Source organism: Pelobates fuscus, chromosome 5 (genome assembly GCF_036172605.1).
Source record: "Pelobates fuscus isolate aPelFus1 chromosome 5, aPelFus1.pri, whole genome shotgun sequence".
Taxonomy (NCBI): domain Eukaryota; kingdom Metazoa; phylum Chordata; class Amphibia; order Anura; family Pelobatidae; genus Pelobates; species Pelobates fuscus.
Window position 1 is genome coordinate 117,724,601 of NC_086321.1, and position 16,514 is coordinate 117,741,114.

The 16,514-nt window shown below is 46.2% G+C and overlaps 1 protein-coding gene across 1 annotated transcript in view; it reads right to left on the reverse strand.

The window, feature by feature from the left end:
* Positions 1–16,514, reverse strand: part of SUSD2 (sushi domain containing 2) — a 254,407-nt gene that overhangs the window by 117,322 nt on the left and 120,571 nt on the right. The gene's annotated exons all lie outside the window — the stretch shown is intronic.

Sequence of the window (16,514 nt, forward strand, 5' to 3'; positions counted from 1 at the left end):
ATGACAGCAATGCCAGCCTTAGGGGGGCCTGAGGTGGCCAGCTCCTGGGCCCCCCAGGAGAAGAGGCTGGCAAAATGTGGTCGCACTTGCACTGGCGTACATCCCCGGGTCACAAGGTGGCCGGGTCCCCTGGTGGGCCGGTCCCAGTTGCAGCTGCGACCCCTGCGACCACGGTATGTACACCAGTGGCATTAACTTGTAATATTAAAAACATTTACTTTTCTCTCCTTCCCAATTCTTTGCTGTTTGTAAGTTTTGTTTCAATATGTTTACCATATTGAAATCTTATGTATATTGTCTGGAATATACTCAAAATGTTAAATTCTATAAAAATGTATAGTTATACAAAAAAATCTATACATATTATTATTATTTATGAAGTGCCAACAAATTCTGCGCAGTGTATAATGGGTGGACAAACAGACCTGTAATTGTAACCAGATGAGTTGGACGAACAGGAACAGAGGGGTTGACGCTGCTCAAGGAGCTTACATGCTGGAGGGAGTGGGGTATATTGACACAAAAGTTACGAGTAGGGTAGAAAAGTAGGTTGCTAGAATAGTATTCACTAAGGGCAGGAGAGAAATCAGAGTGCGGGGAGGGAATGTTATTAACAGTTTAATTGATATGGTTTCCTGAAAAAGTGAGTTTTCAATTATATTTTGAAGGAATGAAGACTGGGTGAAAGTCAACAGGAACAGTGCAGTCCTAGAGAAGTCTTGAAGGCGAGCATCAGAGGTAGGAGTACAAACAGAAGATAGACGTAAATCTTCGGGAGAGCGTAGAGGCCTAGACGGGACATACTTGTGTATTAGGGAGAATAGGTAGGTTGGAGCAGCATTATGTAAGAGATTTGTAAGCAAGTACCAGAGTTTTAAATTGAACCCTACATCTTATGGGAAGCCAATGCAGGGATTGACAAATGGGGATGGCATGGGAGGTAGATGAGCTTGGCCACCTCATTCATTATAGACTATAACACTGTAAGTTGGAAACACGTAAGAGCACTGAGAATGAGAAGCTGATTGTAGTAGTCAAGGCGAGAGAGGACAGGGTCATGGACCAGCACCTTAGCTGCATTTGACGTTAATACAGGCTGATGTGGTCTATGTTTTTGAGATGAAGCAGCAGGATTTGGCGATCGAGTGGACACGAGGAGTGACGGAGAGGTCAGTCAAAGAGAACACCTAGAGAGTAAGCCTGTGAAACAGAGCTGATGATAGCACCCTTGACTTGGAGGGAGACAGACACTGGAGTTGTAACACTTGAGGGAGGAAAGACCAGAAGTTCTGTTTTGGAAAGGTTACATTTAAGGAAGTGAGCAGCCATCCTGTTAGAAATAGCAGAGAGGCAGTCAGAGACACTAGTCAAGAGGGGCGGCGAGAGATCATGGGGAAGATAGATAGATTTGTGTGTTATCTGCATAAAAATTATATTGGAAGGCAAAGGGGCTGATGAGTTTACCAAGGGAGGAGGTATACATTAAGAACAATAGGGGACCAAGGGCAGACCTTTGGAGAACACCCACAGACAGGGGTTAGGGAGAAGAGGTAGAGCCAGAGAAAGAAACACTGAAAGAGCAGGAGGAGCACCAGGAGAGAGCAATATCTTGTAGGCCAAGATTACAGAGGATGAGAAGTAGCTGATAATGATTAACAGTGTCAAAAGCAGCAGAAAGGTCAAGGAGAATTAGGATAGAATAGTGACCAGAGATTTTGCAGTGATTCGAGCATTGTAAACTCCTGTCAGAGCTATTTTGACAGAGTGATGAGCACAGAATTCAGACTGAAGTGGATCAAGCAAAGTTGGATTTGAGAAAGTCTGTCAATCTTGCATACACTACTCTCTCAAGGATCTTGCAGGCAAACGGTAGAGCGTTAGTTGGATGGGCAGTTAGGGTCAACGGTTACGGTTACCTGTTTGTAGGGTGAAGGAAGTATGCCAGTGGAGAGGGAGAGTTTGAAAATTTTAGTGAGAGGCAGAGCAAGCAGGGGCGGACTGACCGATCGGGCACTTCGGACATGGTCCGAGGGCCCGGCCGGGAGGGGGGCCCGCCATCAGGGGGCCCGCCGCCCCTTTAAATGCTGCAGCCGCCTGAGCGCTCTCTTAAGAGCCTCAGGCGGCTGCAGCTTCTCACCTCCCCTCCCCTGTAGCTGTGCGGTCCGCGGTGCCTGGCCGGAGTGATAGGAAGGTGCTCAGTGTGCACCTTCCTGTCAGTCCGGCCGGGTACAGGAAACAGAAACTTCTGTTCCGCGCGGAACAGGAGTTTCTGTTTCCTGTACCCGGCCGGACTGACAGGAAGGTGCACACTGAGCACCTTCCTATCACTCCGGCCGGGCACCGCGGACCACACAGCAGCTCGGCCACGCTACGGGGAGGGGAGGTGAGAAGAAGGAGGGAGGGGGTGAGAAGAAAGAGGGGGGGGTGAGAAGGGGGGGGATGAGAAGGAAGGGGGGATGAGAAGAAAGAGGGAGGGGGGGATGAGAAGAAAGAGGGAGGGGGGGATGAGAAGAAAGATGGAGGGGGATGAGAAGAAAGAGGGAGGGGGGGATGAGAAGAAAGAGGGAGGGGGGGATGAGAAGAAAGAGGGAGGGGGGATGAGAAGAAAGAGGGAGGGGGGGATGAGAAGAAAGAGGGAGGGGGGGATGAGAAGAAAGAGGGGGGGGGATGAGAAGAAAGAGGGAGGGGGGGATGAGAAGAAAGAGGGAGGGGGGATGAGAAGAAAGATGGAGGGGGGATGAGAAGAAAGAGGGAGGGGGGATGAGAAGAAAGAGGGAGGGGGAATGAGAAGAAAGAGGGAGGGGGGTGAGAAGAAAGAGGGAGGGGGGATGAGAAGAAAGAGGGAGGGGGGGATGAGAAGAAAGAGGGAGGGGGGGATGAGAAGAAAGAGGGGGGGGATGAGAAGAAAGAGGGAGGGGGGGATGAGAAGAAAGAGGGAGGGGGGATGAGAAGAAAGATGGAGGGGGGATGAGAAGAAAGAGGGAGGGGGGATGAGAAGAAAGAGGGAGGGGGAATGAGAAGAAAGAGGGAGGGGGGTGAGAAGAAAGAGGGAGGGGGTGAGAAGAAAGAGGGAGGGGGGTGAGAAGAAAGAGGGAGGGGGGATGAGAAGAAAGAGGGAGGGGGGATGAGAAGAAAGAGGGAGGGGGGGATGAGAAGAAAGAGGGAGGGGGGATGAGAAGAAAGAGGGAGGGGGGATGAGAAGAAAGAGGGAGGGGGGATGAGAAGAAAGAGGGAGGGGGGATGAGAAGAAAGAGGGAGGGGGGATGAGAAGAAAGAGGGAGGGGGATGAGAAGAAAGAGGGAGGGGGGGATGAGAAGAAAGAGGGAGGGGGGGATGAGAAGAAAGAGGGAGGGGGGATGAGAAGAAAGAGGGAGGGGGGATGAGAAGAAAGAGGGAGGGGGGATGAGAAGAAAGAGGGAGGGGGATGAGAAGAAAGAGGGAGGGGGGATGAGAAGAAAGAGGGAGGGGGGATGAGAAGAAAGAGGGAGGGGGATGAGAAGAAAGAGGGAGGGGGGATGAGAAGAAAGAGGGAGGGGGGATGAGAAGAAAGAGGGAGGGGGGATGAGAAGAAAGAGGGAGGGGGGATGAGAAGAAAGAGGGAGGGGGATGAGAAGAAAGAGGGAGGGGGGGTGAGAAGAAAGAGGGAGGGGGGGTGAGTAAGAAGAGGGGGGAGGGAAGAGTAAGAAGAGAGGGGAGGGGGTAAGAAGAGGGGGGAGGGGGGTAAGAAGAGGGGGGAGGGGAGTAAGAAGAGGTGGGAGTAAGAAGAAGGGGAGGGGGAGTAAGAAGAGGGGGAGAGTAAGAAGGGGGTAAGAAGAGAGTGAGGGGGGAGTAAGAGGAGGGCAATTGCCCCCTCCCCTGTCCGCAGGCACCGTGCAGGCAGCCTGCAGGGGAGGGAGGAAGAGAGGACCCGGGAGCTCAGTCTTCAGCTCCTCTGGGTCCTTCTTGCGCGATCACAGATCGTTGCCGCGGTTACCACGGCAACGTTACGGCTCTTACGAGAGTAAACTCTAGCCCTGGAGCTACGGGCTAGAGTTCACTCTCAACACTGTGACCACCAGGGATTCCTGGTGGTCGCAGTGGTGAGAGTGAACTCTAGCCCCATAAACACACTGCCCCCACACACCATACACATTCACACACTGCCCCCCATACACACACCATACACATTCACACACTGCCCCCCATACACACACCATACACATTTACACACATTGCCTCACACACACACACACATACACTGCCCACCCATACACACACAGCCCCCCATACTAATATTGCCACACACATACACAGCCCCCTCATACACACATTGCCCCACACACCCTACACATTCACACACTACACCCCCTCACACACACTGAACCTTTCACACACACTGCACCCCTTACACATTGCACCACTGCTCCTATACCCTACTACAGCCTCATATCCCAGCAGACCACAGGTAAGTTGTCAAACTGTTCTTAAACGGTTTGACTACTTACTCTGAAAGGGGGGCCCGGCCCTCCTGGCACCATAACGACTACACAGAGCAGTAGTGGTTATTGTGCATGGATTATTTCTTTAAATAATCTACAAGTGCCCCAGTAGCCAGCAAGCGAGCCAGCCCACAGGCCAGCCAGCCAGCCCATAGGCCGGCCAGCCAGCCCACAGGCCACCAGTTAGGCTTACAGCCAGCAAGCCCACAGCCTGCCAACTGCAGCCAGCAAGCCACAGCCTGCCAGCCGCAGCCAGCAAGCCAACAGCCTGCCAGCCGCAGCCAGCAAGCCCAGAGCCTGCCGGCCGCAGCCAGCAAGCCCACAGCCTGCCGGCAGTAGCCAGCAAGCCCACAGCCTGCCAGCCGCAGCCAGTAAGCCCACAGCCTTCCAGCAAGCCCAGACTGCCAGCCAGCAACAGTAATTAAGGTAAGAGGAGCCAACTTGGCCTAGGTATCAGCGAGCTATGTTGTGTTGCTATATTGTGAATAGGAACCAGACTGTTGGAGAGACCCCCCTCCAGGCCCCATTAGACTCCATTGTAGTCTCTAATGGGACCTGGAGGAAATTCTTTCTAACACACCCTCTAAAGGACACTGAGATAGCCTCTGCTAGAATGCTCCCCCCCTCCATGGCCCATTAGCCCTCAATTGTAATCTCTACTTGGGCCTGGAGGCGACTGTTTCCAGCAGGGACACTGAGATGGCCTCTGTTAGAAAGACCCCCTTCCATGGCCCATTAGCCCTCAATTGTAGTCTCTACTGGGGCCTTGAAGGGATTATTGCACTTTTGTTCCTTGTGTCTAAAGATTATGTAGGGTGTGGCTGGAGGCGGTGCATGGAGGCGGGACATGGGTGGCGCTTGCTGCGAAGTATGGGTGGGGCCTGTAAGGGGGCCCTTGATTTATTTTGCCCGGGGGCCCTGAGGGTTCTCAGTCCGCCCCTGAGAGCAAGTGAAGGAGATAGAGTGTGGATGAGATATGAGGGAATAGGATCGAGGGAACAGGTAGTTGGGTGAGAGGACTGGAGCAGAGCAGAAACCTCTGTCACTGTAGCGGGTGTGAATTAGCAAAGAACAGTGGGAGTGGGGTTAGGGGGAGTATTGGTAGGGGAAAGAGAGAGATGAGTGATCTCTTCCCTGATTGTAGAAATCTTCTCAGTGAAGCGAGCTGCAAAGTTTGCGGAGGTTTGGTAGGAGGAGCAACAGGACAAAGAAGAACGTTAAAAGTGATAAATGAGCATTTGGGTTCGCAGGTAAGCGTGGTTATGAAGGTTTTAAAGTAACTTACTTTTGCAGAGGAAAGAGCCAAACTAGGAGTGCAGAATACATTTATAGTGGAGGAAGTCAGATGCAGAGTGAGACTTTCTCCAGAAGCGTTCAGCAGTTCTGGAACATTTCTAGAGGTATTGAGTCAGCTTGGTGTATTAAAGTTGTAATTGGGGGGGGCACATGCGGCTGCATTTAAGTGTAGGAGGTGCTATGATGTCTAGTTGAGAGCAGAGGGTGGAGTTGAAGAAGGAAGTTGCAGAGCTAGGGCAGGTGAGGTTCAAGATAGGTAAAAGGAGAGGTTAAATGTATATCTGTGTAAGTATGTATATGGCAGTTTATGTACATACATCACAGCAATCAAACACATCCCACCAACATGCAAACACAAACATTACATACAAAACACCCCTGAATTCAAACTCCAAATTTATATGCAAACACTCAAACAAACCCTTCACTCAAACACCAACACTACACACAAAGGCACATCCGCATTTAAAAGTCACTACACTACATCCAAACACACCCCTGTATGCAAATGCAAATGTTACATGCAAACAGACCCCTGTATTAAAACACTAAAATTATATACAAACACCAACTTGCTCTTAAGTACTAAAATCTGTTTACTATCTGTAGAAATTAGTGTGTATATACCAATTAGTGTGTAGATACCAATATTACACTTTGATAATTAAAATATTTGCGCTGGGGCTCCAAACGAAGGTGCATGTTATGTGCAGAAACACACGTCGGGCACATTGGTTTTTGCACTTTCTTGCACAAAGTTTACCACGTGACAGGAAACTTCATATTTTGCATTAACTTCCTTTACTTACTCCATAGCAGCAAAGAAACAAACAAACAATCAGATGTAAAGATAAGGTATAATAAGCCTCTCCCAATGAGGTACTTTCTTTTTCTTTGCTGCTCGGTCACAATTCAGGTCAGAGTATTTTGTTCTTACATTTTTGTTTTAACTTGACTATTGTATTTTTATAATAATTTACTACTTTGCTTCATGGTTTTAGCTACATATCTTTAGGGTTTCCTCTGGTAACTTTTTTGATTTGGGGGCATTGGGGAGATTGTCTATGGTGCCCTGAGGGTCAACCCCTGCCCTTGGGGGTCCCTACCCTCCTTTTTCCATTTTTTTTTATTAACCCCCTCCCCCTGTTGTGCTTCCTTCATTACCCTCCCGACACTCGGAGACCGGGTCCATCTTTAACCATCAGCTCCGAGTGCTGGGAATCCTATATTAATGTAATCCTCTATTACTGCATGTTTAAAGTCGACCTTTAGTGATCAATTTTGATATTGCACGGGCTATATTTGAAGTTTGATATTTTAAAGTGATAAATTCACTTGCTTGTTAATTATTTTTTCACGCCTTATCAGTATATTCTGACGTTACACATTTTTGTAGGGGACTCAATTGTGTTATTCAGGTTAATTGCCAGTTCTTATTGTTCAAATGAAAGGGAGGTTATCTACCTTCTAACTTAAGTCACATTAAGGCCATTGATCTTTCGGGCACAACTCTAAAGTTTTGCTCTCCAGAAGCAATTAGGTGGGTTTATACGTGTATATATTATATTCATATCATAGCGATCGGATGCAGTATTACAGGTATTATATCTGTTTCAGATTCACAGAACACTCTGCATTGGTGCTCCATCACTGTTACTATTCACAATTCACTGTGCGTTTGGTTAGTGGTTACAGTTATTCCTGCCCACATATGGCCCTCATTAGTTTGTCTAGTCCTTAATGTTTATTTTCTACATGTACTCTTACGGAATGTTTATAAATTATTTTTTTCGGTTAATACGGAGTGTTACAAATCGGCCTATATTGGTCGGTATTGATATTGCACATGTCGATATATTAAGTTAGTCTTATGTTTTGTTGAAGATAGTATGCAAATGCATTGCTTGTTCATTGTCTTTCATGTTTTGTCAGTAGATGCTGACGATACACTGGTTCGCTTAAATAAACACTATTTGATTTTCACTCAACTAAGCCTCTAAATGCTTACATGGTGCATTCCTATACTCATGTTACTAAGGCTCGATTCCTTAACCTATGTCCAACATCAACACTGTATAACCTGCACCTATGCTACTACTATTCCATTTCTGACGTAGGACTACGATTTCTTGTATCTGTTTCTATGTTCAAGGGAGACCGGGTCTTTGACACTTAACTTGGGATTAAATGTTATCACTAGTTCTGTATAGTAAGTAACCTTAATTAATGCATTGTTGTATAATTATTTAACTAAGTTTAGGATCCTTATCCCAATCCACCTGTTATGGTGGCTTCCTTCACTACTTGCCTCAATTCTACTCAAGTGTATAGTATACTCTCTTGACTATATCACCACGTTTATGTCCCTTAACAGGACTACTGTTTTATCTTAAGTCTGTTGTTCTACTCTCGAGGATGTCCCGGGCAGGGCCACGCACATACTTCTCACATAATTCATTATATCTTTAGATTCATTATTAGGACTGTTGCTTTCACTTGTATCCATTTTCTTCCATAAGGGTCATAGGTTAGAGGATATTCATATCAAGGGCATTACTTATAACATGGTTATTACGGGTTACTGAGTACTCAGCATTTTAGGGCAACATTACTCATCATACCGTTTATACTTAATTAATTAGGTAAGTTTTATAGATTGTTCGGTTGGATCCACTAGCTGGCCTTATATCTCACTCAAGTATGTTACATCATCATATCTTAGAAGCGGTTATGTTCATTCAGGATTAGTACAATTCAGATTCAGCTTCTCATCTAAACATAGCATCACAGCATGCCTCCTTTAGCTTACGGTATTAGGCCCTTACTAAGACTTATCATTTTCTATACTGTCATTCACCTTAGCTCCCCTTAATAACAGGTGTCGCTACTGACCGGATCAGTTTGATGCCAGGCTCGCAAATCATAGGTAACCACGATATACATCATATGTATCTTCATATGTAGATATATATTCAGGTAGATAGTGCTTAGGGGTGTGTGTACACAAATATATGTATATACATGTGCTTGTGTGTATTCACTCATGCTCTGGCAGCTCATTATTTCGAACTATTGTACTCACGGTTATGTTGGTATATGCGATTATGTTATCCCCGGTTCCTATGTCATAACTCTAGGGTCGTTTAATTTTTGGCTCACCTATGCCATTTCTCACGTATCTGGATGTACCTCGAGCAGATCTTGTCATATGCACTTTGTGAGAATACTGATTTGGTCAGTTGCTAATTACTACTTTATCGACATATGACCTTATCCCTCACTTATCTTGTTCTCCATTACAGACTTTCCGCTGAGGATCTACAGTTTAATCCGGTTATGGCTAGATTTTATGTTGTGCTCAAGCTTCTTGAGGCCAACGGTCGATTTCACTTCTTTTGCCACCCTTTACTTAAATATTTTAACATTACTAAATTACATTTGACAATTGTCAGTAATAATGCTGGATAACGATCTAACCTATGTTTAAGGTCCCCCTGATCTGCTACTACTAGCCTTACACGACAATACTCTAATGAAAAGTATTTTCAGACTTTTTCATATTACTTTAGGTCTCATATAGGGACCTTACATATCTACTTCTAATATGCTCTCATTACGGCTTTTGCCCCAACCACAAATGTGGAGGAGGCCGTAGGAGGGCAACAACCCAGCAGCAGGACCGCTACCTCCGCCTTTGTGCAAGGAGGAACAGGAGGAGCACTGCCAAAGCCCTGCAAAATGACCTCCAGCAGGCCACAAATATGTATGTGTCTGCACAAATGGTCAGAAACAGACTCCATGAGGGTGGTATGAGGCCCAACACTGACAGCCCAACACCGTGCAGGACGTTTGGCATTTGCCAGAGAACACCAAGATTGGCAAATTCACCACTGGCGCCCTGTGCTCTTCACAGATGAAAGCAGGTTCACACTGAGCACATGTGACAGATGTGAAAGAGTATGGAGACGGCGTGGAGAACATTCTGCTGCCTGCAACATCCTCCAGCATGACCGGTTTGGCAGTGGATCAGTAATGGTGTGGGGTGGCATTTCTTTGGGAGGTTGCACAGCCCTCCATGTGCTCACCAGAGGTAGCCTGACTGCCATTAGGTACCAAGATGAGATCCTCAGACCCCTTGTGAGACCATATGCTGGTGCGGTTGACCCTGGGTTCCTCCTAATGCAAAACAACGCTAAACCTCATGTGGCTGGAGTGTGTCAGCAGTTCCTGCAAGACAAAGGCATTGATGCTATGAACTGGCCCGCCCGTTCCCCAGACCTGAATCCAGGGGAGGGCTGGCAGCCTTAGGCCTGGGGGGCAAAACCAGTCAAGTGGCCCATTGCGCCACCAAAGCAGTTCACCATCCATGCCCACCTTTTTCTGGTTTTATAACGGATATTGATGTTATGCTAATCAGTAGCTCTTTGCCATACCCGCTCCTTCACGGCTCTGACTTTCAATGTTGTCAGAGCACAGGCTGAGAATCTCTGAGCCTGTGCTCTGACTCACTAACTGAGTGCCGGAACCACGAGGGAGAGGATATGATCTGACTGCACCTACTGCTGGTGCGCACCAGTGGACCACCAGCGAATCGTTTAAATTAAATATGCTGGTGTACCCAACTTGTGAGCTGTGTTGGCCGCCGGGCGCCTCTGTTGTCATGGCACCCTGTGTGACCGCACAGCTTGCCCACCCCAACGGCTGGCCCTGCTGACACACACTGATGTTACTACTTAGACATCCCTCAATATTAATACAGAGATGAGAGTAAACACCAATAAACTGTGGAAACAGAGCTGATCCCCCCAAATTTATAAAGGTTTGCTTAGAGGATTTATTCAAGATTAAATCATGCCTCCTCCTCTCTCCCCCATGCGCTGCTCTGTAGGCTGGGAGGAAGTGAAGAGTAATCACAGTCTCCCAGCACAACGCCACCTGTGGCTGCATGAGGAACAGCTGTTTAATGTAATGCTTGCAGGACGGCCAGCTGCCGCAGAACCTCTTTGTTTCCGTCTCTGCAAAGGGCTCCAGGCACTGCTTGTTGTGAGTGTGAGCCACTGTAAATTAGGGGCAGAGGGCACTTGCACTGCGGTCAAGACTGGTCTGGGCAGGAGGAGAGTGCAGTGCAATCAGTGCACTCCCCTCCTGTGGGTCACCAGTAGACTGGTGCACCTGCCCAGGATCAGAGCCGGTGCAAGGATTTTTGCCGCCCTAGACAAAATATAAATTTGCCGCCCTCCCCCATGTGACATCACAATGCCCCACCCATATGATCTGCCATATGAACTAACGCCAGTGCTGCACACAGTGTGTGTTTACATTAAAAACCCTGCAGGGACCAGCTATAGACACCAGAACCACTTAATTAAGCTATAGTGTCCCTTTAATGTGAGGTAAATTATAGATTAGTGTCACTAATAATATACTAGATTGCCTACTTACAATTAAATGAGGATGATGATGGGCTGCAGTTTGGCTCCACTGGTCTGGTGTAGAACAGGACCTCTGGAGGCTGTTTGCAACTGTGGTCACAAAATTCAACTTTCTGGGAGAATTGGAAGCAGCTCCATTTTTGGGGGGCCTCTTACACAGCTCAAGGTCTGGGCCCCAGTGCCTGATGGTGAGTATGCCCATAAGGCCCACTCATAAGTCCACTTATATGTTCCACCCACCCATGAGCTCGCTCATAGGGAGTGGAGTGTGTAGGGGATGTGTTATGTGTTATCTAATATGTGTGCTTATGGTATGTAGTGTATAGGGATACCAGTTTGTGCAGGTGATGCAGTGTGTTTGTGTGTAGTGGAAGCAGTGTGTATTTGTGTATAAGGGATGTATTATGTGTTTCTGGTTGTGTGTGAGGGATGCATTGTGTGAATCTGTGTTTGTATGCATAAGGGATGCAAGGTGTGTGTCCTCCCTCTGTGTGTTCTCACCCCCCCGTGTTCTTCTTACCCCCCTCCTCCCTGTGTTCTTCTTACTCCCCACCTTGTTCTTCTTACCCCTTCTTCTTATTACTCCCCCCTTCTTCTTACCCCCCTTCTTCTTCTTACCCCCTCCTTCTTCTTACCCCCTCCTTCTTCTTCTTACCCCATTCTTCTTCTTACTCCCCCCTCTTCTTCTTACTCCCCCCTCTTCTTCTTACTCCCCCCTCTTCTTCTTACTGCCCCCTCTTCTTCTTAATGCCCCCTCTTCTTCTTACTGCCCCCTCTTCTTCTTACTGCCCCCTCTTCTTCTTACTCCCCCTTCTTCTTCTTACTGCCCCCTCTTCTTCTTACTCCCCCTTCTTCTTACCCCCTTCTTCTAATTACTCCCCACTCTTGTTCTTACTCCCCCCTTCTTCTTCTTACCCCTCTCTTTTTCTTATCTCCCCTCCTTCTTACTTCCCCCTTCTTCTTACTCCCCCCTTCTTATTATCCCCCCTCCCCTCTTCTTACTCCCTCTCTTCCATCTTCTTACTCCCTCTCTTCCATCTTCTTACTCCCTCTCTTCCATCTTCTTACTCCCCCCTCTCATCTTCTTACTCCCCCCTCCCCTCTTCTAACTCTCCCCCCTCCCCTCCTCCCCTCTTCTTACTCTCCCCCCTCCCCTCTTCTTACTCTCCCCCCTCCCCTCTTCTTACTCTCCCCCTATCTGTAGTTTGTTTTTCCACTTTAATTTTGAGTGTGACTCCAGACCTCCATGGGTTGAAAAATTAGATTTCCATTTTTAAATTTTTGTGTGATTTTGTTGTCAGCACATTCAACTATGTAAAGAACAAAGTATTTCAGAAGGATATTTAATTCATTCAGAACTAGGATGTGTTATTTTTGTGTTCCCTTTATTTTTTTGAGCAGTGTATATATATATATATATATATATATATATATATATATATATATATTTATAGTTGGGGCAATATTGCTGTGATGATAAGGTAACAGCATAATTTATAACCAATAAACATAGTTCAAATGACACCAGTCAGTTGTGGTGTGCCGGAACCGACAATGTAGTAGGCCTGTAATAAAAGAGGGCCCACCTTAGAGGGTGATGTGAATAGAGGGAGTGGTGGGAGGGGTGACTCGCCAGACAAACAACGGTAAGGTGGGAGAGGATTGGCAGCCCTCTTAAAGGGGATTCAAGCCCCTCCCACAAATACAGGCCCAGCCCATAAATTTGTAGTCAGGGCAATATTGCCGTGATGATAAGGTAACATAGCATAATTTATAACCAATAAACATAGTTCCAATGACACCAGTCGGTTGTGGTGTGCCGGAACCAACAATGCAGTAGGCCTGTAATAAAAGAGGGCAAAAAGAGGTGTACCATACAAAATGTATTCATATAACAAACATTGATTTGGACCAGTTACGAAAAGCTTGCTATAACTCTTTAACTGGGTTTGGAATGTAAAGAGTATAAGCGGAAGATTTCCAGTATCCCATAGCTTTAATGATATTAGCTGGAATGTGATTAGAAGAAGTGGAAGATGCTGCCGCTATGCGGAAGGAATGTCCTGAGAAAAGGTTTGCATTTAGGCTGAGCCTAGTTAACAGTAAACGAACATAAAGCATGAATTTATATGTAGTAAGGATGGAGCCGTGAAGTTCTAATAATGTTCGGTGTGGTTGTTTTTGGAAAGTGTTAAAATAAGTGTCCAGAACTTTTACGGGGCACCATTTATTGTGAGTAGGGAACAGAGGTATATTGACCATATGTCCAATTGGGCTAGTTTTAGAATGATGAAGTGAGAGTACATAATGATCTACGGTCTTGTGGATATGAGCTGTTTTCATGTATTCTGTGGCTGTTACATTTCTAGTGGTGACTTCTTTTGGACATAAAAACCCATAGAATGCTAGGTAGATGGCTGTTTTTATTACCATAATGGTTATATGTTCAAAAGGAGCTGTATCTAATAAATCGGAAAGTGAATGGAATAATTGTTGTGGATGGGTAGTCTTTGAGATGGTACGTGTATATTTATCTTTTGGATTCCTTTCAGTAAGGTCTTCGTCTGATATGATGAAAGGAATCCTATGTTATTAGGGTGTCGTAGAAACATGTAGTTTTGGATGCCCGTAAGATACAGTTTAATTGTCGTAAAAGATAATTTTAAATTAAGGTGGCAAAAAGAAGTGAACCCCAGTATAGATTCCAAAGCAAACATGTCCTGAACTTGAAATTCTGCTATAAACTTAGTGAAGATGTGAAAAGCCCTATAGTATGTTTTCCTAGTGTTGACCAAAGTGCAAGGTGGGAAATGTGTTGTGTATGAGTCAATAAGACATTTAATCCATGAGCATGTCTTGGAATGGCGGGGCAGGGGTAGCCAGCCAGGAAGCGGTGGGCAGAGTCTGGAAGAAAGCCATAAAATGAAACCGAGACAAATCTGATATGTTTGTGAAACCAGGAACGTGAATACATGTGATAAAAAAACTGGCAAGTGGCCGCTACCTATGTGAGTTTCCTCCAAATTCTTATGATGACCAAAGATGATGATTGGCCTTTATTCACAATGTGACAAGTGTCTAGGTTGTCCGAATAACATCTGACAGAGTGACCGGCCCACTTTGGTCCCCAGGCAATGGCAGCTGCCACGATCGGATATAATTCGAACAAGACCGATGTAGAGGAGAATCTAGGCAGGGACTTAATGTCTGTAGGCCATGACCCCAAAGCCATTGATTCCCCCAGATGGCTGTGAAACCAGTATTTGCCGCAGCCTCTGTCCAAAGTGTTGGTGAAATGTCAGAGAGAGGGGGGATAAACATGGCTCGCCCACTCCAAGATGTGAGGAAAAAGCGCCACATGAGTAAGTCAGAGGTTACGTGAGTGTCTAACGTAATACGTGATTAGTCTGAAGAGAGTTGTGGAAATAAAGAAAGTAAACGGGCAATGAAGGATCTACCCTGTGGAATGATCCTTGTGGCAAAATTGAGCGACCCTAGCAGCGATTAAAGTTCCTTGCGGTTGCAAGAACCTAGTTGCAAGTAGTGCTCAATGCTTGATAGGGTGCACTCAATCTTATCCTGTGGAAGGCTAGCTTGCATGTGAATTGAGTGCAGTTGAATCCCCAGAAACTGCATTAACATATCAGGACCTAGGGTCTTTTGAGGGGAGACTGGTATAGCCAGGGATGTGTTTAAGGCTGCTAGGGGAGAGTGTGTTGTTTTCAATCGTGAGAAAACCGTCCAGGTAGTGAATACCGGATGGACATCTGCACACATTAAGCAATAACCAACACAAGGTTTCTGCAAAAGTATAAAAATTTGGGGGGCTGCTTTGGGGCTGAGCCGAAAGTTAGTTGTGAGAAAAAATAATAGAGCCCCTGCCTCTTAATACCGTGCAGATGCCATAGTGAAGGGTTAATGGGAAGCAATTTAAAAGTGTTGACAATGTCCGTTTTACTGAGCCAAGCTCCTGTACCAGCCACCAAAACAGCCCAAATGGCATTGTCGATAGTGGCATATTGTAAGGAAAATTCGGGGTTAGTTCTTCAAGATGTGAAAGGTGGGGAAACAAATGGCCGTAACAAAAACCCCTGTTCTAATTCAGTCCTTATGAGTGTACACACTAACTCTGGGTCATTTAGTGGTTTGCAAATTGTTGCATTCCAGTGTCACAGATGGCAAAGGTACGATAAGGTGTAGAACCCCTCAGACAACCCTTTGATGATAAATGTAACCAAATGCTGTGAGGGGTGGTGATGTAACAGCACAGCCAATTACGTGACGTTGATGCAAGTGTGGTATGGTTTAGGAAAAACTTTATTTGGGCACATAGATTTTGCATGAGCCCGGAAAAAATTAGTATAAATGTGTAACAATCTACACAAACAAAAACCACAGGTGCCCGCATTAAAATTGTTGCAAATTTGTGATTTGCTAAGGAAGACAATGTCCCTACCCAGCTTATCCTTCAAGATTCTGGTTGGTCTTGCCGAGTTTGGGACAGAGTAGCCCTCCTCAACTTCTGCCGTATTAGGGCAAAAGTTTGTACCGTGCGCCATAGATGCACAAACTACACCGGCCGGAGTCCTGAGGCCTGCAAAATGTCTGCAGAATAACTCAGTGTCCAGCTTACTCCAATTTATGCTGTCATTGAACTGAGTCAGAGCTGCAGCCACTTTTGCAGAGTAGTCAAAAAAGGCTGTACCACCGTATTTGTGCCCCAGATCCACCAGCTTGTGCATATAAACGTCTTCTTCTCTTTTCTCAGGATATACCAAGCAATATACATCCTTGTAAATCCCAAAACCCAATACAAATTCAGGAACGGATAATATCTTGTTTAACCTGGGATCTCTTGCCCTCAGTACCACAGAAATATCCCCATACGCAAATGTCATGTTCTCAAGAACATCCTGGGAGGCAATGAGGAGCGAGACTAGGTTCACATCCTTGCCTTCCAGAATGTCCTTTTTAAGATTTTTAAGATGAGCTGGGACCATGTGCAATGGGTTGATACTCTCGGGGACTTTAAATGAGGCAAGAGTATTACCGGGTATGACAGCTACTCCTGCGTCATTAGAAACACCCGCAGGAACCCAGGAAGAACACACTGCTTCCAATTTCTCCAGTCTGCCACTAATAGTACCAATGGATGACATTAAAGAAGAGCCAGCATCTGAGACCCACTAGGCCCTTCTCCAGCATCAGAGTTGTCGGTATTTGTATTTAAAAGTCTAAACAACTCTGCTTTCCTAGTAGTAGCTGGGAAAGGAATGCATCTTCTTCGTAGTTCTGCTGTGAGGCATGG